Below are 26,890 nucleotides of genomic sequence, written 5' to 3' on the forward strand. Positions count from 1 at the left end.
CAGGCCCTTTCTTACACCCTATTTCTAAATATTGAATATACTGTACTAGTTAAAAGCCTCATTACTCACACAGGAGTTGCCAGGATTCTTGAACACCTGCTGCTGGGAGGGGGCTTAGAATGTGGGTGTGTCTGTATGGTTGGGTGCTTCCCTTTGCATCATAAAGGTGAGGTGCAGCATTAGCCATTTATTTATATCATATCTCCTGATTGTACCGATTGTCATGGGACAGTCCTGCCTCCCACCCAGGGAAGGCACAGCAGCAAAGAATACATGCTGTACACATGTGCACAGTGTCTATTTAGTAAAAATAGAGGGGCTGGGGGCATTGGCAGCAGCTGCCAGAGCGCTGTCCATGCTCCCATAGAGGTAGAATCAGGGACGGGGCCTCATTAGAGTACCACTATCATAGACCACACTCCCTGACCATGAGGTGACCCTCCTATTTTCGGGCATGTGTCTGTGTCCATCCTTCGCTGCCACCAAGGTTGCGAGGTATGTATGTATATACTGTATAGATATGATTAAATGATTACCTGATGGTCCCTGTTTGAGCAATACAGAATACAGAAGAAATACAGAAGAAATAATATATTTAGCCCTGTTCAGGGCTGTAGTAGAGGTGGAACTCAGTTACCATTAGAGGTGGTGGAACACATTTCCTCCTCACTTTAACCCCTGTCCACAGTATTACATGGGGTGCTTCCAAGCAGGGTTGTACGGTCACATCGTCTTTTGGGTCTGACTGTGCTAAATTGTAAATGTATTATGCTTGGGTACTCTGCAACCGAATCCCTCCTTGCTCCCTTGGTCTAATCACAATGGTCACCCTAGCCAATCTCTTATTAAAAAAAACAACAACAATTAACTACCTGAGGGCTGTATTGTAAATAAAATGCAATGTAAAAAGTTGAAGGAGCAATCCAGGCCTCAGAAAAACATGGTCTTTGTACAACCTATGTACAGTGCACGAGAAATTTGTCCTACTGATTTAGGGCATTGACTCCAGGTAGACTATGCCAAGTTGCAGCATATTTTTTGTAAGCTAAAAAAAATGGGTAACTAAAATGGCTATGGCTGTCCACCACATTGTTTTTACTAATCATTAGAGAGTGAATATGCTGGACCCCTTGATAAATATATATAGTAAATACTAGTGCAATACCTCCCAATTGTCCCGATTATAGCGCAACAGTCTTGCTATTTGGAAATTGTCCCGCTGTCCCTCCCGCAGATGGCAATGTCCCTCGTGCGGAGGTCAGTTGGGTGGAACAGAAATCACCGCTGTGGGCCTGCGCACGGCATCTCTTCAGTGCAGGGCAAGGGAGGGAGGGCACGGAGGGGGCCGGGGGCTGCTAAGGTTGCTAAGATATGTGCAAGAAAATGATTGCTTGGCATTCAAATTCAGTGGATTGTACACAGAGGACCTGTGTTTCTGTGCATGGTAAATACTGGCTGCTTTATTTTTACACTGCTATAAAGATATCAGTTTGAAGGACAAACCCCACCCAAATCTAACTCTCTCCGTGCATGCTACATCTGCCCCCCCTGCAGCGCACATGGTTTTGCCCATTAGAGAGAGAATTTGCTTTTGCGAGTGAACCAGAATCAGGCCCCTACTGTGTTTCATGTTTTAAAACCTTGTTTCATGCACAAATAAAATATATTTTTGTGTTTGACGTGCTTATAGAACATAAATACAAGATACCTCCTTCAAATAAAAAATATTCTAAAATCCAGAATAATCCCTTCTCCAAAATGCTTCTGGTCCCGAGAATTTTGGATAAGGGATACTCATGCTGTATAAGGTAACATATGTCAAATGTATAATTCAAGAGCGCAGTCTGGATTTTGATTGCAGGCAATGTGTGTGTGTTGCGTTGTGGGGGGGGAGGGGGGGGTCCACCAGGGATTTCCTCATACCCCTGTGGCACAGTCCAACCCAGTTTAGTGGCATGTTATTTTATTTTAAATGACAATAAAATTGAAAATGCATGAATCCTCCAAAAATAGCGGAATAGTAAGAAGATAAAGCGAGAATTATTCCTTCAGGTGAACAGAGCAGATTTTATGCTTTAATGGAAGGCTGTAACCTCTTTTCAGAATAGCAATCTGGAATTTCAAGGCCTAGATTTGTGCACAAGTGGATGATTGTGACAATGGTTCATTGAATGCATTCTGTAATACACATGCTGGCTCTGTTAACCACTCAACTACCACTGCTGCGCTCAGTGTTTTACATTTTTGTTTTAGATCAATTTCTAGTTCTGACTGCTGCTGTTGTACAGTAGTTGTTTGGGCTGGCAATAAAACTTGCTTTAAATGTTTAATACAGCAGATAAAAGATATGAGGCAGAGAAATGGTTTTGTACTAAAAAGGCATTAAAAATTATTTTATATAAAAAATAAAGCTGTAAACAACAAATGGAAATTTAGGAGGAAAGGTAAATGTCCCAAGGCGTAGATTCTCTTTGTGTTACAGAATTTGAAGTACAATAAATTAGTCCATAACAGAAATTGTGAGGAACAAAGACGTCTGCTTACAGGTGGTGCACATACACGTAATAGTGGCTACACGCTTACTCACTACCAAACCAAGATTTCTGGCCAGTTGTGAATTCACATTCTACTGGATGTTTTAAAATCATATAATTTTTACCTATTTTTGGTGTTATGGGAGTATTTTTTTTAAATTGTAAATTAATAACTAGCCAATCAGCTTCTGCCTTACAATTTGCAAAATGTGTTTGAAAAATGACAGTTATGAGCTAACTGATTGGTATCTCTCGCACAATGTTATCTTTCTCTACAAGCTTTGATAAATATTGTCCTCTAGACCAGAGTTGATCGCTAATGTGAGAATCGGCTGTGGACTGCTAGGAGTAAACCACCGCTCAGAAAGAAAGAGTAACCGCCTTTTGACAAAAAAAAGAATGTATTGCCAATGGTTATCCACTCTCAAATCAATACTCAAATATGGGGCCAAATTTGAATAGGTCTGAGGCTTCCTTTGGGACGGAGACAGGGTGAAAATGGTCATTGCGGATGTCACAGATCCTCTTCAAAAATGCCTGGGAACGTCTGTATTTATTCAGATGCACCCAGAAAATGGCAGGTCCCCCCCCCCCAAACGCTGGCATCCTGTTGCCCAAACTGCAGAGGATTATGATCCATATGCATTTTCTGTAGCTAATTTCCCTTGTGCATACAAAATTCGATTGGTACGAATGCGCAGTCTTCGATAATTACCTGATTTGCGAATCAACTTTGAATCAGGCCCTATATACTATATATATGTCAATTGATATTTTTATTGGTTGCAGGCAGGGCTATTTTTGTGCAGGCTGCAGCAGGAACTGAGGCCCTTATTCTAGTTCACTCTTTCAGACAAAATATTTCTTAGATGGACAAAACCATGTGCACTGCAGGTGAGGCAGGTGTTACTTGTGCAGAGATAATTAGATATGGGTGGGGTTTTACACCTGCCTCACCTGCAGTGCACATGGTTTTGTCCATCTAAGAAATATTTTGTCACAAAGAGTGAACTAGAATAAGGGCCTCAGTTCCTGCTGGAGCCTGCACAAAAATAGCCCTGGTTGCAGGAGAATCATCAGCAGTAATTTTAAGTAGTAATTTTAGGGTGTGCATCGGATTTTGGTTTTATATTGCTGTATGGTGTAATCAGCTATGTGTTCTTGGGAAGTACAGTTATCCTGATGATACCCAAATATTTGTTTATATTCCAGATCCCCTTAGCCAGTAGGAGCACCAGTGCTTTCCAGCACAGTAATGGTAGTCACAGGACATGGAAGGTGATTGCTTATTTCACCTCCCTCTGTCCATAGAGATAACAAATCTACACTGACCAGCTTGAGGATAGTTATCCCTTCAGGAGGGTGGCCACATCTCCTGCTATCACCCCAGGTGCTGTAGCAAGGTTGCTGGTTATAGAAGGGGTTCGGGGAATACCATTAGAAGGTATAACACTTAATATTTAATTTAATGAGATTGGTCTGTACATGAGACAATAGTAAACTACAATAAAAAAGCTGCAAAATATCTTACATACATCTATACACCTTACAGTATAAAGGGAAAGATTTACACTATAGTTGAATTAAAAAAAAAAATAGAAAAGAAATGTATTCCTGAGAAATGAAGATTGATACCAAGTGTAATTATCAGTAATGCAGGGCGATATAAGTGCTGATTTCTCCTGACACGCTTAGACACGGATGAGCAGTTACATCAACCATCTTCTCATCTACTGCTCATGTCACTTATCTGGTTCTTTCAGCTAATGCACAGCATCTCCCAGCTTTCATGTACATTCTATATTTTCTGTTTTATAAAGCTGTCCACACGTATATAATTTAATACGATTTCTACTGTCCATCGCGTGCCATCTCATAATATAGCTGATGACTGCAATTTGCTAAGAGAGAGCGTCATGAGTGTCCAAGTGTTGCTTAGACACACCTAAGATGGGGCCTGCAAAAAACCTATCCATCTATTTTAAATCATATTTATAAACGAACTGCAGCATTTAATTCTGCGGTAATTTATTTATGATTGCTGCAGTTACAAATGCTTGGGGATTATACATCATGATACTTTTACCAAACAGCAGTTATTGACTTGTTTATTTTACTTTAGTTTATGGACAGGGAATACCTGCACGGGTGTCGGATGATGTTCCAAAAATGGGGATCCCGACATCGGGATCCCGACTGCTGATGCTTCGAAATAGGGATCACAACTGCCGGTGCTCCGACAGGGATCCCGAGGTCGGAATACTGACTGTCGGGATCTGCACTGTCGGAGCCCTATATCACACCCTACCTGCTTATGGGTACTGTACATTCTACTGCATTGCCACAAAACTCTGCAAACGATGCTTGCACACCTTGGAGCAGGCATGTCCAAACTGAGGCCCTCAAGCTGTTGTGAAACTACACATCCCAGCATGCCTTGCCACAGTTTTAGCATTCCCTAATAGCAAAACTGTGGTAAGGCATGATGGGACTTGTAGTTTTACAACAGCTGGAGGGCCATATCTTGGACATGCCTGCCTTAGAGCATTGATTCCCAACTCCAGCTCTTGGAGGACCCAAAGAGTTCATGTTTTACAGATTTTCTACTTGGTGCACAGGTATATTCTATACTTACCTGCTCCCAGAGGTTGGAGGAGCACCACCTGAAGAACTGGAACTTAATCCACATCCTGTCCACTAGAGAAGCGGGCAGGATAGTGACATAATGGCAGGAATTGTGGGTAATTATGTAGGGACGGGGTAAAATAATACAATTAGTCATAATTTTAGCCCTGCGCACCCCTGAGGACCTGTGATTCGCAGGATTTGCTATAATAGGGAAAGGGCCTAATGATGTGAAAGTCCATCCCCACCTTGTGAATTGCCTGGCTGCTTCTCATATTGGGGCTACTCTCAGATGGCAAAGTGGAGAAAGCAATGGGGCCAGAGCTTAAAAGGGGTCCTGGTAACTGCATTAACTTAATTATACAGCCATTCGCTAGCTACAGGAGTAATTTCAGGGAACTCAAAAAGAGCAAATGTTATCCCACTGCACAAGTGGATGCAAGTAACTACAAAGCAGTGAGACTCACATACGCAGTAGGTAAATAATGGAAAAACTATTAAAATAAAGCGTTGTGGAATATCCCAAATCCAGCAATTTATAGGATCGCAAAAAGCATGGATTTACTGGGGGGGAGTTCATGCCAACAAATCTTACTGACTTTCTTTGACTGGGTGACTGCAGTAATAGATCGGAGAGGTGGGTTGGATAGATATAGCTTATCTAGACTTTAGTAAGGCTTTTGATATGGTCCTGCATCGCAGACTACTAAACAAACTGGAAAGCTTGGGATTGGATTCTATGACTTTTGAATGGATAAGATCTTGTTTGCAGGATAGGAAACAAAGAATTGTAGTCAATGGAGTGTATTCACAGGAGGGGAAGGTTACCAGTGGCATTCACGAGGGATCTGTACGAGGGCCTGTACTTTTTTATTGTGTGTGTGTGTGTGTGTGTGTATGTATGTATATATATATATATATATATATATATATATATATGTATCGGGGGTAGCGCGGCACTCTCAGCAATCAATGATAAACATCTTAAGGCAGGTTTAAGCAACCAAAAAACAATCGTTTTGTGTTGAGGTTTAAGCAACGTTTCAATGCCACTTTATTTGCATAATTTTGAGTTATTAGCAAAAAGGAATACTTTGCCTTACCATTTATCAACAACAAATAAATATTAAACAAATATATATATATATATATATATGTTTATTATTATTTATTTATTGGTGACAAATAGTAAGGCAAAGTATGCCTTTTTGCTAATAACTCAAAAGTATGCAACAGGGTAGATACACCAGGAGGGCTAAAATAATTATTGAGGATATACAGTAGGTAGACTAGAGGAATGGGAAAAAAACATTGAAACTTCAGTTTCATGTAAACAAAACAAAGATGTAAATCATGCACTTGGGTCTCAAAACCCAAAAGGATGGATATACAGAAGTATCAAAAGCAATACAATGGAAACTAAGGAGGAGGAAAGAAATTTAGGAGTCAAGATTTCAGATGACTTGAAGGCAAGTAAGCAATGTAACAAAGCAACGAGGAAGGCAAAAAGGATGCTTAATAGGGAGAGGAATCATTAGCAGGAAAAAAATAATAATGCCACTGTATAGGTCATTGGTACATCCTCATCTAGAGTACTGTGTTCAGTTCTGAAGGCCATATCTCCGGTAAGGCATACATACCAGGAACTGCACAAAGAAGGGCAACTAAAAAGGTTGCATGATCTACTTTACTAAATTTACCAAGAAAGACTGAAATATCTTGGAGGTGGGTGGCATGATAGAAGCTGTCAGATATATCAATGGTTGTAACAATTCACAGGAGGGAGATATTCTTCAAAGTAAGAGAAGTACTAGAACATGAGGAAATGCCCTGAAAGGAGGTAATCCAAGGGGAAATCTAAGGAAAAATTACTTCACAGAAAGGGTAGTTGATCTATCCATCTAGAGGAGGTTCTCAACCTCAGTCCTCAGGACCTCCCAACAGTTCAAGTTTTACAGAAGCTATTGAGTGCTATAGGCTCAGACAGTAGAGCAATTTAAACATGCTTGGGATAGGCAAGAGGATCTCCTTACAAAGAACTAAAGAACAAATAGGATTTAAGTTGCCAAAAAGATCAATTCAAAAGGGCAGACAAGATGGACCAAGAGGAAACTGTCTCAATTAGCCCTGATAAGCTGCTATTTGCTGCTTCTTATTGGATATGTTGTTTTGCTTGCCTCAGGCAGGTGAACCTAAATCCCTGAAAGCCACACAAGTTTTTTTTTTTTTAGTGAAAACAGTGTTGCAATGGCAGAAAACACAGGTTTCCTTGAAACTGTGTTTTTGTGAAAAAAAAAAATGTGTATTTTCTTAGGCGATCTAATCGCATAGCCCACAAAAAAACCCATTGGCAAATCATCACGAAAAAATAGCAAAACATATGTTTTATAATGGTAAATTAGATACCCCCTTATGAATGTATTCAAATGTTGGTGAATATGGTCTACAGCATGGGTCCTCAAACTGCGGCCCTCCAGATGTTGTGAAACTACAATTCCCAGCATGCCTTGCCACAGTTTTAACACTCCCTTATAGGAAAACTGTGTCAAGGCATGCTGGGATTTGTAGTTTCACCACATCTGGAGGGCCGCAGTTTGAGGACCCATGGTCTACAGTATTTAATACTAGTTGAACATTTCAAACAATTAATGACCATTTAAAAAAATTAAGGGGTGGAACAAATTATTTCAATTATGATACAGAGATCTGTAAAACATGCACTTATAGGTCTCTGACATTGGGAAACACTGCCTTACTGATGTAGTATAAGCCCAATGGCCCTTATTCTGATTCGTGCGGCCAGAGCCGCACACGGTGCTCCGGCCGCACAAACCAATCCCCGCCCACACTACGGATCGCCACGGCCGTCCGTACACGGACGGCTGGCGATCCGCACGAAAATGGTGGGGCATACGCCTCCACCATGGTGGGAGCTGCCCCCTGCATTCGATGGTCGGCGACCATCGAAGGCAGGGCCGCACGCCCCACCAGGTCCCGCAAGCTGAGACCACACGGACAATCGTCCGTGTGATAGCTTGTATGGGGGCTGAGAGCTGACATCCGGCGACGTCAGCTTTCCGCCCCCATCACTGGCGTCATACCCTCATTAGCATGCATACGCCCCGCGTTTGCATGGGAACGCCCATGAAACGCGGGGCGTATACATAGGGAAATGAGGGTATGAAGCCCCTCACGCCCCTATACGCCCCCTTTGCGGCGTAGTAACTTTATGTGCGGCGAATTCGCCTGCACATGCGCAGATTGACCTCTGCGCATGTGCAGACGGAAAACATCGGCGGTACGGCCGCACGCGGGCCGTACCGCTCGAATCAGAATAAGGGCCAATATGAGGACATTAGTGCTTCACTCATCTCTATGTGAACAAAATGTAGCACAAAAAAAATCACCCATGCACATAGACTCTAACAGAAAACACATTAACCTTTCTTAAATACAGGGTATTTTTAAGTTCAGATGTCTGAAGACCCCAACCTTCTGATCACCAGCTACTGTGTAGAAAATGACAAAAACTCTAGCACTATGGAAGCATTTTCTGCTTCGGCACTATAATTCTGAAGAAATCAAAGGAATAATTCCATGTGTGGTTCAGGATGCAGTAAGTAACGTCGATGGGTGCAGGGTGTACTCCCCTTGACTCTGGAGGTGGGGTGTTCCAACTTTAGATATGCAATTTACCATAGCTAGTTTAAATTACATTGGTTAATTAATTATTTTTTAATTCAATAGCATAAATATATTTTAAATAATTCACCTATACCAGCTATAAGGCAGGAAATGGTGTTTTGGTTCCAAACAATACATAATTTGGGGCGCTTAGAAGCATGTATGCCTCTTCTAATGGAATGTCCTGGAGATTGCCACTAGGGGGCAGACCAGATAATTTTCCCACAAGGTGGGTAAGCATGAGCTGTAATGGAACATTACATTGCCAAGCCACTTTGCTGGAGAGGCCATATTCAATGAGAAAAATTTGCCGTGTTTTATGGCGAGTTTGGGCTATTTTCGCGTTGGAAGGAGCATTTTGCTCTCCAAAAGTGAACCACCCTATTCAATGTAATATTTTCACCGTCTTTCTAAGTGATTTTCGCCGTGTCTCTCCGTGTAGCAATTCTCCATCTTTTCATGGAGAACTGGAATGTGAACTTTTAAACTAAAAGGTTTTTTTTTTTTAATTTTGGTGTCAAAAAATCAGGGGCATGCTATTTTTATTCATGTGCTTATAGCACATGAATATATATTTAATTTAAAAAAAAAATTTAATTTTTTTTTTTTTACACAGAGCAGCCAGCAGGGGCCGGAGCTCTCGAGCCGCTCATTAGATATTCATCTTAATCCTATGCTAATCCCCTACTATATTGTTCTATGTATTGTATTGCAGCTTAAAACAAAAGGCCTTGGTGAGCCATGGCTCACCATGGATATCCAGAGCCAACTAGTTGAAGATGGCTCAATCTGTAAGTAGAAAATGTAGGCTGTCAAGTAAAAAAATTGTTTCATTTAATAAGTGAAGAGACTACGCCACTTTCATTGTGCCTAGAAATTCCTGATTTTTAACTTGACAGATTTAACGAAAATATATAGTCATAACACCGCCCCTCAATTTGATGGCGCAAATAACATCAAGCCACACCCAAACTCATCTTCCAGGGGGAAAGCAAGGAAGAGTAGGCACGGACAATGTAAAGGCTCTTACTAGTGAGAACATAATTGGATGGGAAAGGACTAATTGAAAATAGTCTTATAGAGAAGAATATTGCAACCCTTTTTGTGAGATAAGATACTGTTTTCACTGGCAAGGAACAGGAGTGCGCCAATACTATACGAAGATAACATGTTGTTTAGTGCTAGACCGAATACAAGGCTACTTCAATTATGTGATGTCAATTGTGGCAGTGCACTCATTTACCAGGAGAAAAGGATTTCTCTCTGAGCCCAGAAAAAAAGCCACCTACTTTTAATCAGATCTGCCTCAATAATGAAATTGGATTTAATTCTTCACTTCCAATTATAGATTGTAATCCTTTTCCCTCTTTTTCTACAGAAGTAATTCCTGTATTGTTGAGAACACTGCCCTAATTTCACAGCACACGCGGCCCGACTTCAATGAATGGACAATCTCCCAGGTGAAAGTTGGTGATTAGCAAAGAGGTCAGTACATGTACTGTAGGTTTTGTAATGAAAGTAGAAGTCTGAGATTATTAACCTGTTCACTGCACGAGGTACCCCAGCAAATCAATCTGCTAAGCAGCGCACACAGGTAACGGCTATCACATGTGCTCAGTTATACAGGAAAACAAACAAAACAAAAAACAATGATTTATTGCACAACGCTTTCTAAGACAATGCCAAGTCAAAGCTGTAGTAGCCAAATATTAAAACTACTACAAGGCATTGGCCACCAGCTGAGTATCTTCCTCAATTAATAATGTAAGCTGGGTTGTTGGATAAAGGGCATAAAAATATCAAATCTGTACTTGATGGGGTAAACTTACTAAGATGGTATTTACATTAAAGATGGGATGTTGTCCATAGCAACCAATCAGATTATATCTATTATCTTATAGAATGTGCTAAATAAATAAGAAATAGAATCTGATTGGTTGCCATGGGAAACATCCCATCTTTAATAGAAATCCCATCTTAGTTAATTTAATTCAATTGCCGTCTTACATCAGACTTAACTATAAGGATTTAGGAGAAGTCTCTTTTAAAGGTAACATCTACTTTCAAAGAGGACAAGGTATAATGATTTGATACCTCAGCATAATTTCAGGAGGGGTGCTCCTATCAAATCCAAGATGGCTCTTCATAGGCTTTCAGCATGATCTGAGTCATCCAATTAAAATGCAGGCTACCCATGTCCTTTGCTCAACCCTGGTAGCTATTCAAGTCCGAATCCCAGGTAAATGGGCCCATTGTATTTTTAAGAGACCCTTTTACACTGGCCATGTCTGGGCAGACCCAGAAATAAAGCTGGTTATTGCGTCAGTGGAAAAGGAATTTACCTCATTCTATGCCCACATTAAAGTGTTGCCAATCTGAACTGAAAGTTCCCTGTGGCAGAACTACTGTCAATGAAGAGTTCCCTCACATCCTACCCCCAAACACTCACAGCAGCCCCATCCTCAAGCCTTCTCCTGAATGGTGAATATGCAGTGGAACCAAACCCACAAAAACATTAAAAAAAATAGAACAACATTTTTTTTTGTATCCTCTTCTCAGAATCATGAAGTTAAATATACCTTAAATCTAGAAAACTTTATTGCTCTAGGTCTTGCCAACCATTGAGGACAATTTAAATGTTAGCATTTGTTTTTTCCAACTTGTTTGTACTATTATTTTATAATTATCTATGTGACAAAATCGAATTTACTGATAAACACAGTTTGTTTTCTTTGTTACTGAACCAATGCATTGTTGTTTAGACCACAGATGCTAAATAAAATATGACTTAAAAATGGCTTACGTACTACACAAGCATTTAATAAAGCTGTAGACAGCAGCATATTGGTTAATATAATAAATAGAACAAGGCCTTTAGTGACATTAGGTATGCCTTATGGCATTCAAGACTCGCCACTAGTGATGGTATTGATTTAACTGGGTTTAACCATGCTTACATTCCTCCTTTTTATGAAAGCTATTGGACGTTGAACAAACACGTCTAGCCTGAGTCTGACTTAATCATTTCAGACACCGTGAGCTGATGTCTTCATGTGCGAAAGAAAAAGTGTATTAAATGATAACTAAGAAAGTCTCCTGTATTTACTGTCTGCCATGACAAGACAACAAGAGACAAATTCTACCTCGCGTGCTACTCTGCGACCTTAATGGTTTATTTTACTTTCATGACTTATGATTAAAGGTGACACTGGAATAGTTTTTTATCATGGCACAATAAAAGTAAAGTGAAGAACACTATAAAAGTGTATAAAACATGTATTATTAAGAATGAACTCTATATTAATTTCACCTCTGATCCAGTAGTTGTTCCCAAATATCCACCAGTTTAATGTGGACAGCAGGGTAGCCATTTTATAGGCATTTGAATAATCACAAGACAGAAAGGTCGGCATTACCGTCAGGTGATATGAGGTTATGTCAGTCCCTTCTAGGGAACTGACATGCAACATATTTAAATATTGGTTTGACTACAAAATGGCAGCAACCACGTGTATAGACAAATTTTACACCATTAAACATATCTTCCCATTGTACAGGACCAGTCATGCAGTTAAGTTGTCGACAGGTTCGGCAAATGGAAATCAACTACTTACTAATGTTTTGCATTTTACGCTATTTTTCATAATGATCTCAAATATTAATTGACACAATTGCATCATATCCATTACAGACCAGCAAGTGTAAAGGTGCCCATAAACTAAGTAGATTCTCCTGCTATTTGGTAACTTTTCATGCATTTGTGATGACAAATTGCATGAAAAGTATCCAAATCGCATGTTGTTGACATCATGTTTAATGCGATGCATGCTCCCATGCACATTGCATCGGGGCCTAAGGATCTCACCTGCTTCATTATAGATGAGTCGCCCAGCCAAGCCTCCTGGCAGGAGGCCAATATCGTTTGGCCAAGTGTATCGAGCTAAAAGGGGACTATGTTGAAAAATACATCATATAATTATTAATCACCCAGTACATTGTACCAATTTAATAGATATCTACAGATATGATAGTTCGCACTTTTATTTAAACTACATAGTTCCTTTGTCATTAAATCATGGGGCAGTACGGATGGTGTAATGGTGAGCATTACTGCCTCACAGCACTGAGGTCATGGGTTCGATTCCCACCATGGCCCTAACTGTGCAGAGACTGATGGGGCAGGGACTGATGTGAATGTTCAAATCTTCTCTGTAAAGCGCTGTGGAATATGTGTGTGTGCTATACAGTATAAGAAACTGTTAATAAATAAAAATAAATAATTAAATCCATAATCTACAACATAGTTGTGGTTATCAAAATTTACTGGATGGAAGAACTAATTGAGGCAGTTGTATTTATCTACTGAGGGCCAGAGATAGCACCACAAGCTTATATACTCATGATATGACTTTTACTGTCCCCATCACAATCAGTAGTGCAGCAGATTTACCATAAGCAGATTTATGCTGTGTGTAACTGGACTGTGATCAATCATTTGCAGTCATGCACATTTATTATTTGTGGTCTGAAGGCTACAAATGAGCAGGGGATTACAGTATAAGATTAAATCTGATTTTCGCTAAAATGTGACACAGTAAAATACTACATGAAATATTACTCAGGGTAATTTATTAAGAGAGAGATAAGATTGTGAGCGATAAACCACAAAAAAATCAGATAGTGTCATGATAGTGTCCTATAGATTGTAAGCTTGCAGCAGGGTCCTCTTAACTCCAAATCTGTCTGTTGTTACCCAGTTTGTTTTATCACTGTCTACAATTGTAAAGTGCAATGGAATCTGCTGCGCTATATAATAAACTATATAAGAAACAGTAAATAAATAAATAAATGTTTGAAACACAGCCTGTAAAATGTAACTGATTGGCTGGCACCTCTCTCAATGTTATCTTTATCTGAGCTACAGTTGACTAAGTATGCGGTCAATAGGTCGAAAGTGTCTAGGTCAACAGTCATTAGGTCAATCAATGTTGGTCGACACATGAAAAAAGGTTGATATGTAATAGACTGACATGGTCAAAAGGTGGGCATGATTATTATTATTTTTTTAAAGGACTTGTTCATACTTTACCGGCCCTAAAGCGCAGCCAGGCACTGTGCAGAAAGCATTGCTAGTGTAGGGAGACATGTGATGGGATGCAGTACATGGTGTCCAGGTCAACATACGAGGGTGGATCAATAAGTACATGTGTTTGAAGACAGGTGGCATTGCTGGGGAAAGTCGGTATTACTAACGTGTACTACCATCTTTCAAACAACGCCATACCAAATTTCTGATTGATTCATAGGTTAGTTTTTTTTTCCTACCACGACAATGCCTCAGCACCCTCATCCGGAATTGTTGCAGCCAAATTGCATGAATTGTGCTATGAATGGTTGCTGCATCCACCATACTCGCCTGACTTGGCTCCCTGCGACTTCTTTCTGTTGCCTAACATGAAAATGTGGCTTACAGAATTTTTTTTAGCTCAAACGAGGAGGTCATAGTCGACAGTAGAGTACTTGAATTTGCCAAATCGTATTATTTTTGTGTATTGCCTTGAAAGTAGATTATGTTGAAAAATAAATACATTTTGTGAAAAATTTGTCTTCATTCTTAACACAGGTACTTATTGATCCACCCTCGTAGATCGACCAAATATTTTAAAAAACTCATGTCGACGTGCATATCAAACTTTTTCTTGTGTCGACCTACTGTCTGTCAACCAATAGTGTTCAACCTAAAACTAAAACACGTCAACCTAATGATCCATACCTGTTTACTATGGTGAAACAAAGTGACTTCACTCAGTGGCGTAACTAGATATATGTGGGCCCCATAGCAAAAGTGTGCAAGGGCCCCTATTTATTACCTAATTTGGAAAAATGTATACATCATATGATACTTTGACAGGCAAAGTGGGCCCCTCTCAGCTCTGGGCCCCATAGCAGCTGCACCCCGTGCACCTATGGTAGTTACGTCCTTGACTTCATTGACTATTGGTATTCATAAATCAGTCAGCATTCATTTCTAATAATCAGAGTGTTGGAACAGAGATATGTAAGTCCCCTACCAGTAATATATATGTGGTACTTAGGGTTATGGATGTATCTCACACAAGGCAAACATGTTCTAAACCAGGCATGTCCAACGTTGGCCCTCCAGATGTTGTGAAACTACACATCCCAGCATGCTTTGCAATAGTTTTAGCATTCTCTAATAGCAAAACTGTGGCAAAGCATGCTGGGATGTGTAGTTTCACAACATCTGGAGGGCCAACGTTGGACATGCCTGTTCTAAACCCACTTCTGAATAGAATGAATCTAATTTTTGTAGGAGGAAATAAGTATTTAATCTTTTCAGTAGCAACATCTGTGAGAGATGTGCAAAACAGCCACTAAAAATGGCAGCGCCGCTCACATTTGTTATAAAAAACTCAAATTAAAAATGTTAAATGTTAATAAAATATTAATTCCCTATAGAAGGTGAACATTACAGGTCATTATGATGAATACAAATGTTTCCTTGCCAATTTTCACACCTATTTTGACAAATTCACTTGGCACTTTAAGGGTTCAGATGTACCCACAATGTACCCCAGCGCGTTATACTCATTCCATAACAACCTACTCTATATAATGTAATAGAATGCAATGTCATGTAACAATGAAAATGTACTTGTGCCTGCACCAAATGTTGGAAGTTATAAGACAAGACTGTGGTGTAAGACGGAATGACTTACTACTCAGTGATCTTTTATTTCCTCTATAGTTAGTGTCAATAGCTACCGTATACTTTAAAACCTCTTTGTACAACTGTGATAGATGTACTGCACAGCAGGCTTACTGCTAAACCATGCTGATAAAAACATGTTTGCAATTATAAGAACTATTTGGATATTTGAGAATCTTGGCAGAAACCTCAGTCAAAGTCAACAACATGTCAGAGAGATGTCCAAAAGATCAAGGAGATGTCAACCTGTCCTTTTTACATGTTTACTCCAAGGCTCTGATGATCTGCTTCACTGCGCAGCAGTTTTAATGCAGTGTAGATGTATTGGAGGACTTATTTAACCAGAAGCGTTGGCCACAAGGCGTAACAGTAAGATCATAAATCTTTTTTTATTGATAAACTGACATTTTGTTAGAACCGTAGGGTTTTTGTATTATTCATCATATTGTCAAAATGAAGTGGGGATAGTGACAACATTAAAATAAGGAACCTCAAAATCCCATTAGTTTGACCATGTTACTGATCACAGGTCAAAGCTAAACAGCAGGAGTACTGTAAGTTTAGGTTCTTCATCCATATAGTAATCTTGGATGATCTGTCCTATCTCTGTCATGAGCACCCCCTTCCAATAGCACCCCCTTCTGCGATGTAATTATTTGTGCAGTCATAGAAGCACAACTTGTTTTATCTGTAATAGTATTGGTGATGGCAACAAGGTACATGCTATCAGCTAGAACACAATACTGTATGTATAGGACCTTATTCAGGTCCGATCGCACGGGGGAGCGATGATTGGCGTCTGTGCATGTGCAGACGCTGGGTGCGAACGGGCACAGCGAAATGCACGTTTGTCATCCCATTCCCAACCACCAGTGTGGGCGGGCGGAGAATTGGGTTGCGGCGAGTGGACACGCCCATGGGAACATCAAGCGTTTCATGGGTGTTCCAATGAAAATGCTGGGCGTTCCCACGAAAATGAGGGAGTGACGCGGCTGGTGGGGACAGGCAGCTGAGTTCACCAAATGTCAGCTGCCTGCCCTGTCCTTGTAAAGGGCGCACGCAAAGCTAAGACACCTGAGAGTGTCTTAGTTTTGCGTGCTCATTCCACATCATTCAATGGTCGGCCACCATCTGCTTTGCTCGGTAAGCTGCAAAGTTTACATTTTATCGAGCACCTGAGACACCGCACGGCTGAATAGCCACCCCGTGCCACGAATCCCCTCATTAACATGAGTAACAAAGACGTGCATCATAGACCATGCGCACATAGCCATAGGACGGGGCCGAACTCGCAAAATAGCGAGTAAACCATAATCACTCCTGAGTACAGTGCTCCATTAAAGTTACACCAATGTGGGATTATTGGCTGTCTGGACCGATAATTGCACAGTGTAAAGTATTGCAACTATCGAGTAGTTATTTTCACTTTGTCGGGCATGAGAAATGTTGCAGCATACCCAGTGCTATTTTTCAGCAGGAACTCAGGGGCAGATTTATTAAGCTTGGAGAAGAGATAAACTGGAGATAAAGCGGAGAAAAGGTAAAAGGAGATAAAGCACAGCCAATCAGCTCCCAACTGTCTTTTTCAAACACAGCTGATTGGCTGTGCTTTATCTCCTTTTACCTTTTCTCCGCTTTATCTCCAGTTTATCTCTTCTCCAAGCTTAATAAATCTGCCCCTCAGTTCCTGAACCTCTAATTAAATATGACATCATTAGGCACTGAAAATGTACTTTCCATAATGTAAGATTTATTTTAAAGTCACCTGTAAGTGCCTTTGTTTCTAAATACAATAAATACATATATCTCTCCCTCCCTCTCTCTAATATATATATATATATATATATATATATATATATATATATATATATATGTATGTATAAAGAGTGGGGGGGAGTGTGGTCCTTTTTCTGCGCTGGTTAGTGAGCAGCACTTCTACCGTACCTAGCTGTTAATATAGGTACCAGGTGGGACAAATAGAAGGAGAAAGAGATAGATGTGCGCTCTGTCTATTTCACCACTTTAGTACATTAGTAATCATACATTGGTACATAAAAAGTTTTTTATTATAAATTTCATCACAGGGATAGTATGTCAGTAAAAAGGTTTGTACAGAGTTTGGTTCACTTTTCAAATTTAGATCATAGTTTTGTTCAGACAAGTAACATCAGATCCAACTCCATGATGTGTGCGGCTTCTTAAAATGCGAGAACCCTACGCGTTTCGTCCCTTTAGGACTTCATCAGGGGTGAAATAAGGATCCAATCTGAATAGTATCGTGAAGACAGATTTCTTCCAGTAATAAGGGTAATTTTATAAGGGGTTACTGACCGCGTTCAAGTAAAATCTCTGTCCTGCAGAGATATGGGACTTCAAAAAGTCCAAAATATATATATATAAATATATAAGTCCAAAATATATATATATTTATTTTTAATTGATCCGCGCCCAGACCTGGAGTTCCTGGACCTATTTTTCCAGACAAATAGTATTGAGCATACCCAACAGATGCCATAATTCTAGGTCTGAACTGACAGTTGACAAACTCACTATCAAACATGCTGGATACACACTGTGGGCCTTTTTCTAGTTCACTCTTTCTGACAAAATCCTTCTTAGATGGACAAAACCATGTGCACTGCAGGTGGGGCAGGTGTTACTTGTGCAGAGAGAATTAGATTTGGGTGGGGTTTTACTTCAAATTGAGATCTATATTGCAGTGTAAAAATAAAGCAGTCAGTATTTTCCCTTCACAGAAACAAAATAACTCACCCAAATCTAATTCTCTGCACATTTTACATCTGCCCCCCTGCAGTGCACATGGTTTTGTCCATCTAAGAAGGATTTTGTCAGAAAGAGTGAACAAGAATAAGGCCCTGTAAGGTTATCTAACCAGTCTTTCTGATTAGAGCAATAATCTGGTATTGAATGGCAATCTCAAAAGTAAAAAAAATTGCCTTTTACCTTTTTTTTCAGTGTTTGGGGGTAAATGGTCAATTGTCATTTGCTCCCATACATTACCAGTTTTCGTTCCAACCAGAAAGATTGGACTGATACTCTTATACTGTAGTGTTTTTACAGCTACTGACCAATTATCTGAAAGTGGGGCATATGTATTAAGCCTGGTGAAGAGATAACGTGGAAGGTGATGGGTGCCGGACGGGGTCCCGACAGTCGGGATCCTGACAGGCATTTACCCGACGTCGGGATCCCGACTGTTAAAACACTGACAGCCGGGTTCCCGACGGCCACCGGCTATTTTCCCTTGTGGGGGTCCACAACCCCCATAGAGGGAGAATAGAATAGGTGGCTCGCGTAGCCACCGTGCCCGCAGCGTTGCGAACCCGCAAGGGGCTTAGTTGCGCTCACCATGCAGTCGGGATCCCAACGTCGGGCTAAGACTGTTGGACCCCTGTACCACACCCGAAGGTGATAACGCACCAGCCAGATAGCTATGTTTGAAAAATGACAGGAGTTTGTTGGCTCGTGCATTATCACCTTGTACTTTATCTCCATTTTATCTTTTCACCAGGCTTAATACATCTGCCCCAGTATTTAGCTTGGCTTGCTCTTCTAATTCAAGTTTGATTTCACAATGTATGGCCAGCATAGCAAATAGAAGGACTGTGCAATTTAAATGTTTCACTATTTTAATTTTCTGATTAAATATTATTCCTTAATAGGTGCAATACATCTGTCATTTTCTTGCACAATTTAATTTCATGTGCACGCTGTATTTAAATTATGAGCAAGATTATTGTAGTTGTTTGCACACAGAAGAAGCACTAGCCCTATGGCGAGCACTAGTAATACATAATAAGAATATTCTCTATGTTTCAATGTGTAGCATATATAATGTGTTTGCAAGCTTTCCTAACTATGTAACATACTACAGTATGTCATCATTTTACCTGCAGGGTTTCCATAACTAACTTGACCTTATGCTCTTGAATTAACAGTTACTACAGATGAAAACCAGAAGAGTTTCTCTGTGCAAAGTGCTGACTTGGGTCTATCATTCTCCTCTCAGTTCTCACCTGCTGCTTATCAGTTGCATGGTCTACACCGGCTGATTTAGTACCCAAGCCAAAACCTGCCTAGCAGCAAGGGTTTTACTTACATTAGGAGCCAAATTGGAAAATAAATATTACAAAAAGCTGAGCCTTTAACACCTTAGGTCAACTTTTAGTATTGTCCTTCTCTGTGTTGTGAGCTATAATTAACCCTTGCTTCAAGGAGAAAGCTAACATCACCTGTTTTAAACAGGTTCATTGATAAGAAAGGTGTTTCACCACAGGTGATGGTGATCCTAGATTAAGAGGGAAGTCCAGAAAAAGAGTGTTCTGTCCCTCCTGGAGAGGGTCATGTTGGGAGGTATGTCTGCTTACCCTTAGCCACACGCCATTCACTCTGCAAGGTATTGGATCAGTTGCTTCTATAGTGGTTTTCCTCGTAGGGAAGCTTGGATATTATCAAAATGAATGTTCTCCCCAGAACAGTATTACAGATGACCCCAATAGGTCTTTCCCCACTTTTTGTATCAGTCCATAATCTTATCCATAACTTTGTGGATATAGGAAACCCAGATTAAAGGATGAGGTTCTTTTTAGATAAAGATGCCAGGGAGATAAGCAACTTCCTATGACTTCAACGTATTATCAGGCCATTGTGTTAAGTAGGGTTCTGGACTGAATACAAATACACCCTCTTGCGAAGCTGCCACACAATCTCAACACGAAAGAAGGGTCACTGACCCTAAAGAACTGAACTGTGGTAGGTATTTTTTTTAAGGTGGAAAAAGTGAAAAAGCGATAATAAAAATATAAACAAGGAAAATATTACCAAATCTGCCATTGAAGGGAATTAATTTTCCTATATTTTTTTTTCATTAGCACCTATCACTTTTTCCAAATAAAAAAAAATTCCTACCAGGGGTCTGGACTGGACTTGAGTCTGTAGACAAGCAATTTGTGGAATTGGAGACCCCATAATTTAATCTCCATTTAAGCATATCCCTGTGGTACTTTAATATAGTTCAAACATCTCACCCTGCTGTGGGCCCTACACTAGAAACGTGGTAGGAGTTCCAGACTAGAAAGTGCGGTATCTTTGGTGCTATCTCCCCTCACTTCCACTTTGTGTAACCCTCTCTTCCCCACTTGGGTCACAAGACGGTTTACTGCCAGAATTGGAACCTAATATTTATGCATTTGTGTATGTCATTTGTCTTTTCTCTATTTACTGTACATTTGTACGCCTGTATGAAAAACTATTTTTTGAAATTAAAGACTATAAAAAAACTGCACAATTATTATAATCAAAGAGGAGTGCATTACCGTATTCATCTGAACTAGAAGTCTGAAAAGTTTATTAAAAAAGTATAAAATAAAATACAAAGAAATTACATTCTAAACATGATCAGTAAATATGTCACAAGGGAAATGGTAGTGTAGCTAAAGAACACTGAGTTCTGTGCTTAGACACGCGTTGTAAGAGATTGAGGGGCAGATTTATTAAGCTTGGAGAAGAGATAAACTGGAGATAAAGCGGAGAAAAGGTAAAAGGAGATAAAGCACCAGCCAATCAGCTGTGTTTGAAAAAGACAGTTGGGAGTTGATTGGCTGGTGCTTTATCTCCTTTTACCTTTTCTCCGCTTTATCTCCAGTTTATCTCTTCTCCAAGGTTAATAAATCTGCCCCACAGTTACAATGGGAATTATATTAAAGTTGTTAACTATTCATTTAAAATGTTGGTAAATATGGTTATGCAGTAAGCATTGCATTTTAGCATTATAATTTGGATTGATATTGTGTAAGCCCCATGTAACACAGTTGCCTTTGTATTTACTATGAGTATTCTCTAGGTTTGGCTCTATTTCAAGTTAAAGTTCTACTGTAGTACAGCGAGATGAATGCACTTAAAAGATCTTAGTATTGACCTGGTTATTAAATTGCATCTTTGCACATACTTACTAATAGGTCTCTGTATTGATGGCTCTGCGTTCCTTGTTGCTCACATCTATCTGGACATACAGATGTCCAGGACAGCCAATGCTTTGCGATCAATTGGACATTACTATTAATGTCAGACTAAATGGTCTGTGAAAACCTTGGACGTCTCTAGAGACCAATTGGCATGCAATGAATAAAAAACCCTACACAATACTCAACCCGTAAATCGGCCAATTAATCAAACACTCTCAAAACCTCACAACCTAATTCATAATGTTGACTTGCTCCATAGCCTACCAAATGTTTTCCAGCCTAGTAAATTAGCCTCACATATTTTAAATGCAGTTAAATTATCAATAGCTAAATAGTCACCTCTCCTCAACTTTGTTAAAAATAACATTTGGTGTGTTGCTTCTAGTCAGAAAATGACTGCAGAAGTACGAGGCTCGGTTCTCCACCTGATTGGCTGCAATAGCTGATTCCAATGTTCACAGCCAATCAGTGCTTTCACCATTCATTCCTATGTGACTGGCAATAACCTGTCACCTCAACAATGACGAAAGCAGATAAAATTAGATCTGATAGCCTTTGCTCACTTTTACTTCTCCAAAGCCTCTTAGCACCATAAGTATCTCTTTATGATTATTTTCATAGATAAACCCACTATATTGTACATGACAAGCCTTACTTTTGGAAATGAATAACGACAACTTAAGCTGTATATTATAAATCACTAGGCTTAATGTATAACTTGTCTTATCTTTGAACTGGACACTTTTTCTTTATTTTACCTTCCTTCCCTGCTCTCGCTTTCCTTAATAGTTAATAAAGTGAATATGTCTATAAAGTCCGAAAATTGCCACAGTGACATGTTTTCTGTTTGATATTCTTTTCTGGTTAAGAAAATATATTTATTACTATATTATTATTGAATGTTTTTGAATGGACCGTAGTGTACATGCTGCTGTTTAAAAGTAAAAGGTTGAGAAAAAGTAAAAAAAATTCCTTACACAGAGAGAGATGCATCAAAACTTCTAAAGAATGTCTAAATGGACTAATGGAGAAGATGGCAATAGCAACAAGTTTCTAGTAAATGTTAAAATATGATGCCCCTAAGCAGCCTGGTCCCTAGGTGCTTTTAAATAAATTGCGAATCCGGGATTTGTAGACTGTATTCTGGGGGGAAAAAAGTATTTTTCATGAAAAAATCTATACAATTTATCTAAACAAATCTAGCCAAACAACTCCCAAATGTCAATTTTCAAACAAAGCTGATTGGCTAGAGCAGTGGTTCTCAAACTCGGTCCTCAGGACCCCCACATAGTTCATGTTTTCCAGGTCACCTGTGCATTTTTAAAATGTGACAGTTGGTGATACAGAGGGCAGCTGCTGGTGACCTGGAAAATTGTGTGTGTGTCCTGAGGACCGGGGTTGCGAACCCCTGGGCTAGAGCGTTATCACCTTAGTTAGTGTGTACTGGCGCTGCTTTGGGGCATCATATTGCAACACTTATATACACTATTGTGTATATAATTACTAATTACTACTAATTACCCGGTCCCAGGCTTGCAGGGGCCCTGGTCTGACCCCTCCCTTCCCCCTCCGTCGTTCCCAGGTAGCAACAGCAGCACACACTTCTACAGCATGTGCTGTGCTGATAGCAGGCTCAGCATGAGCATCTCACTGACAGCGTGTGAGCTCATGCTGAGCCTACTGTCAGCACAGCACATGCTGTAGGTATGTGCTGCTGCTGAGTTTAGAGTTTTTAGAGATTTCTGTCACCCTCCTCTAAACATTTTGGGGGCGTGGCCTAAGTGCGGGAGGTGGAAACACCTCCCACACTTAGGATGATGCCCCCCAAATTTTACCGGGGCCCAGCATTCCTCTCGGCTTCCGATACACCCCCACCTCAGGAGCACAGTGCTGAACCTGCACTGTGCAGTTCCATAGTGGGGGTGGGCAGAATGACAAGCTGGAACGGTGCTGAAAAGATATATAGCCAGACTAATGGGGGGTGCTCTCCCGGTCTTAAGTGGCCCGTGCCCCCCAAGGCTTTATCCAGCCCTGGGATAGGTTGTGCTGCCCTGAGGTCCCGTGTACTGGACTTTCAATATTAGTGTTAGTGGGGTAGATGTACTAAGCATGGTGAAGATATAAAGTGGAAGAACGCACCAGTCAATCAACTCCCAACTGTCATATTTCGAACACAGCTGATTGGCTGGTGCGTTATCTCCTTCCACTTTATCTCCTTGCCAGGCTTAATACACCTGCCTCAGTGACCCATCAAATGAAATCACCAGGTTGCGGTTGGTGCGCCAATATATTTGACCCAAATGATGCTAAACACCTGAAATTTACTGTTATCGCAATTAGCAGTGTTTAGTATTTGGCGATTTGCAATTATTAGCAGTGTTTAGTATTTGGCATATGCACCTACATTTTCTCTTTTTTTCCCTTCCACTAACTCCCTCACAACCTAACATATTTAAATACTAGTAAGCCCGCTCAAAGCAAATGCTTCAAATGCTAGTCTGCTACCTTGTGATTGCCTTTGTGTTTGTGCATGTGTGTGTGAGAGAAAGAGATTTAGTTTCACCCGCTACCAACAGATAGCAGTGTTTCGTGGGAGACACCATCTTAAAGTACAGCTTTAAGAATTCCAGTTTCTGTGCAGTTCTCTGATGTGCTGGTAAATTCCAGTGAGTCAGAACTCTGCTAATGCTCTAATTGTGGATATCAGTCATTTCATTTCTGTAAACAAATGTTTGTGCGTGTTGTAAGCATATATCTATTAGCGTACCCAAAGGACGCTGACAATCTTTCTAACCCCTCTGCCACATATAGACAGCTAACTACAGCTTTATGATTATGAATTTGAGGATAAGATACAGTATTGTGAATAAAACACAGTATCTACTCTCCCCCTCCCCCTAAACAAAATAAAAACATAATTCATAGTTGAAGACATAAAATCTATCTGCTCTTTTCAGTTGGTAAAACTCAATAAATAAAATCAGCGCTGCTGCTTCCAGTCCTGTGGGCATATAAGTAGGCAAGCTTGTAATTAAAGTTGCAGTCTTATTTAGTATCATTCACTTGATGTTTCAATGAAATTAAATCACTTAACCATGTCTATGTAACACCTACTTAAGCTTTTTAATTGTACTCTCCACAGTGGTGGAAAATTAAGAAGCTAATTTAGAATTTAGATCTAGTAACATGACTACTAGAGCACAAATGGTATCAGCGTCTAAGGTTGACCTGGAATTTACAGTTACACAATATACAAAAAAACTGTAGCAATAACTGGTTAAAAATATTATTTTGTTGTGGATATTCTGTTTTTCTATAAGCCAATGTAGACAGCTTTCAGTAAGACACTAGCTTAAGGTGCCATTACACTAGTGCGTTTTGGGCCTGATTTCACACGATTTGGATGAATCGGGCCATGAAATCGGACCAAATTGCATGTTTAGACATCCCGTTGGACCCGATGCGCGGTCCCGTGCGCATCGGATCGGAGTCGGGCAGTCGGACCGGCTGCACATAAGATTTCCTAAATCTTATGTGCAGCCTCCGGGCGGGGGACACTGCGAGACAGTGACGGGCAGGGCGAGAGACGGGCAGGAGGAGAGGCGGGCAGTAGCAGCGAGAGGGGGACGCCAGAGAGCCGGGCAGGGTCAGCGGGCGGGGGACACTGGGAACTTTAGAAGGAGAGGCGGGCAGGGTCAGCGGGTGGGGGATGCTGGGGAGCTGCAGAGGTAGAGCCGGGCATGGTAAGCTGACAAATAATCAGCGGCGGGAGGGGGGGGGGAGCCAAAGAGCTGGGCAGGGAAAGCGGACACAGAGGCAGTTGGCAGGGGCCACCAGTGAACCGGCAACGGAAAGGAGGGAGCTGGGCAGGAGGATTAGAGACTCTGCAAGGGGAAAAAAAAACAATAAAAATAAATGGGGAGCCAGTGATTGGCTGAGTATACACATGGAACAATCCTTGCATAATTTTTAAGCAACCTAGTTAGATTGCTTAGAAAACAGCTTACAATTTCCCTGTGTGTATGCCCCTTAAGAGATATCAGTCACTCAATTTGATTGGAGCATCTGAAATACTAATCAAATAGGCACCACTAATAAACATAGGGGGGGGGGGGGGGGGGCTTATCCTACCTAGGCAGAGTACTCAACAACAGAGTACTTTATTTATTTAAAACAATGTCATCTTGCTATTAAATTACAATGGTCGCACTTTATCTTAATTTACATTAATGGAAGTAACTTAAATGTATTTGATGAATCAGATGCTGCCTGTGGTCATCATCATCAGTTTGCAACTTCCGCTAAAGTTTGACTTCCCATAAGTCCATTCAGACCAAACAGGAGGAGAAGCTTCTTTTAGGTGACTGCAATTTATGTCAATGAGCCTTCAACACACCTTTACGTTACACTGGCTGTGCTTACAAACCCTCCAACAGTTGACCTGGATCCCTACATGGTAGGGAGTTGCAAGTGCAAGTTACCTGCAAAAAATTATGAGAATAGTAAAACGACTTAAACATGCACTAAAAATAGAGCAATTGCGACGCCAAAAAAGTGTAACTTGCATTTACGCTCAACTTTGAACGAGGTCCTATGTGCATATTCACATTTTTCTGCATGCATGGAAAATTTGGGGACGGGGATGAATTCAGGTCTGAATTGCCCCGTATTGCATATAAATGCTCACAGCACATACAGTATTATAAAGTCAACTGTGGTTGTGTCAGCTTGAAATGTAAAGGATTCTGCTATATACATTAGGCAGATGATGTGTCTATTAATAACTGAGCTCGCTAGGATAATGCATGCAGATATGTCTCAGGATTGTAACGTTTTATGCCACTAGTAAAATCAGCATTCGGCGCTGTACAGTAATGAATAAAATGACAATACAAGGTATGCAGTTAGGAGCATTCCCAGCAGAATACAGACACCAATTATTATAGCTTCCTATATCCTATGGATTTTGCTGCAGAAAATAGTAGGAATGGAATGGATGTGAAGGAAGAAGCAGTTTTAGATATTTGTGCTACCTAGAAATAAAAGGACTAGGAATGGATATAAGATGTTATATGTAGTAAGAAATATGTGAATGACAGGGCCAGTGCACAAAAACTAGAGCACCAACATTAACAAAGTGACCGGTGTTTTTCTAACCAAAAAAAAAAAAAACCTCAGAAAAAAAAAGACTATTCCATTATGATTGTTGCACATAAAAATAATTTGCAGGCATACTTTTGCATTACGACCTGTGCAAAACGTGGAGAACTAATATCTGCATCATTTCACATTTACTGAATTTGTATATATCTATAATTTTTTTAAATTCAACT

The 26,890-nt window shown here is 40.3% G+C and overlaps 1 protein-coding gene across 2 annotated transcripts in view; it reads right to left on the reverse strand.

The window, feature by feature from the left end:
* CRIM1 (cysteine rich transmembrane BMP regulator 1) overlaps nucleotides 1–26,890 on the reverse strand; it is a 640,446-nt gene that overhangs the window by 137,178 nt on the left and 476,378 nt on the right. The gene's annotated exons all lie outside the window — the stretch shown is intronic.

Source organism: Crinia signifera, chromosome 3 (genome assembly GCF_055691185.1).
Source record: "Crinia signifera chromosome 3, ASM5569118v1, whole genome shotgun sequence".
Lineage (NCBI taxonomy): Eukaryota > Metazoa > Chordata > Amphibia > Anura > Myobatrachidae > Crinia > Crinia signifera.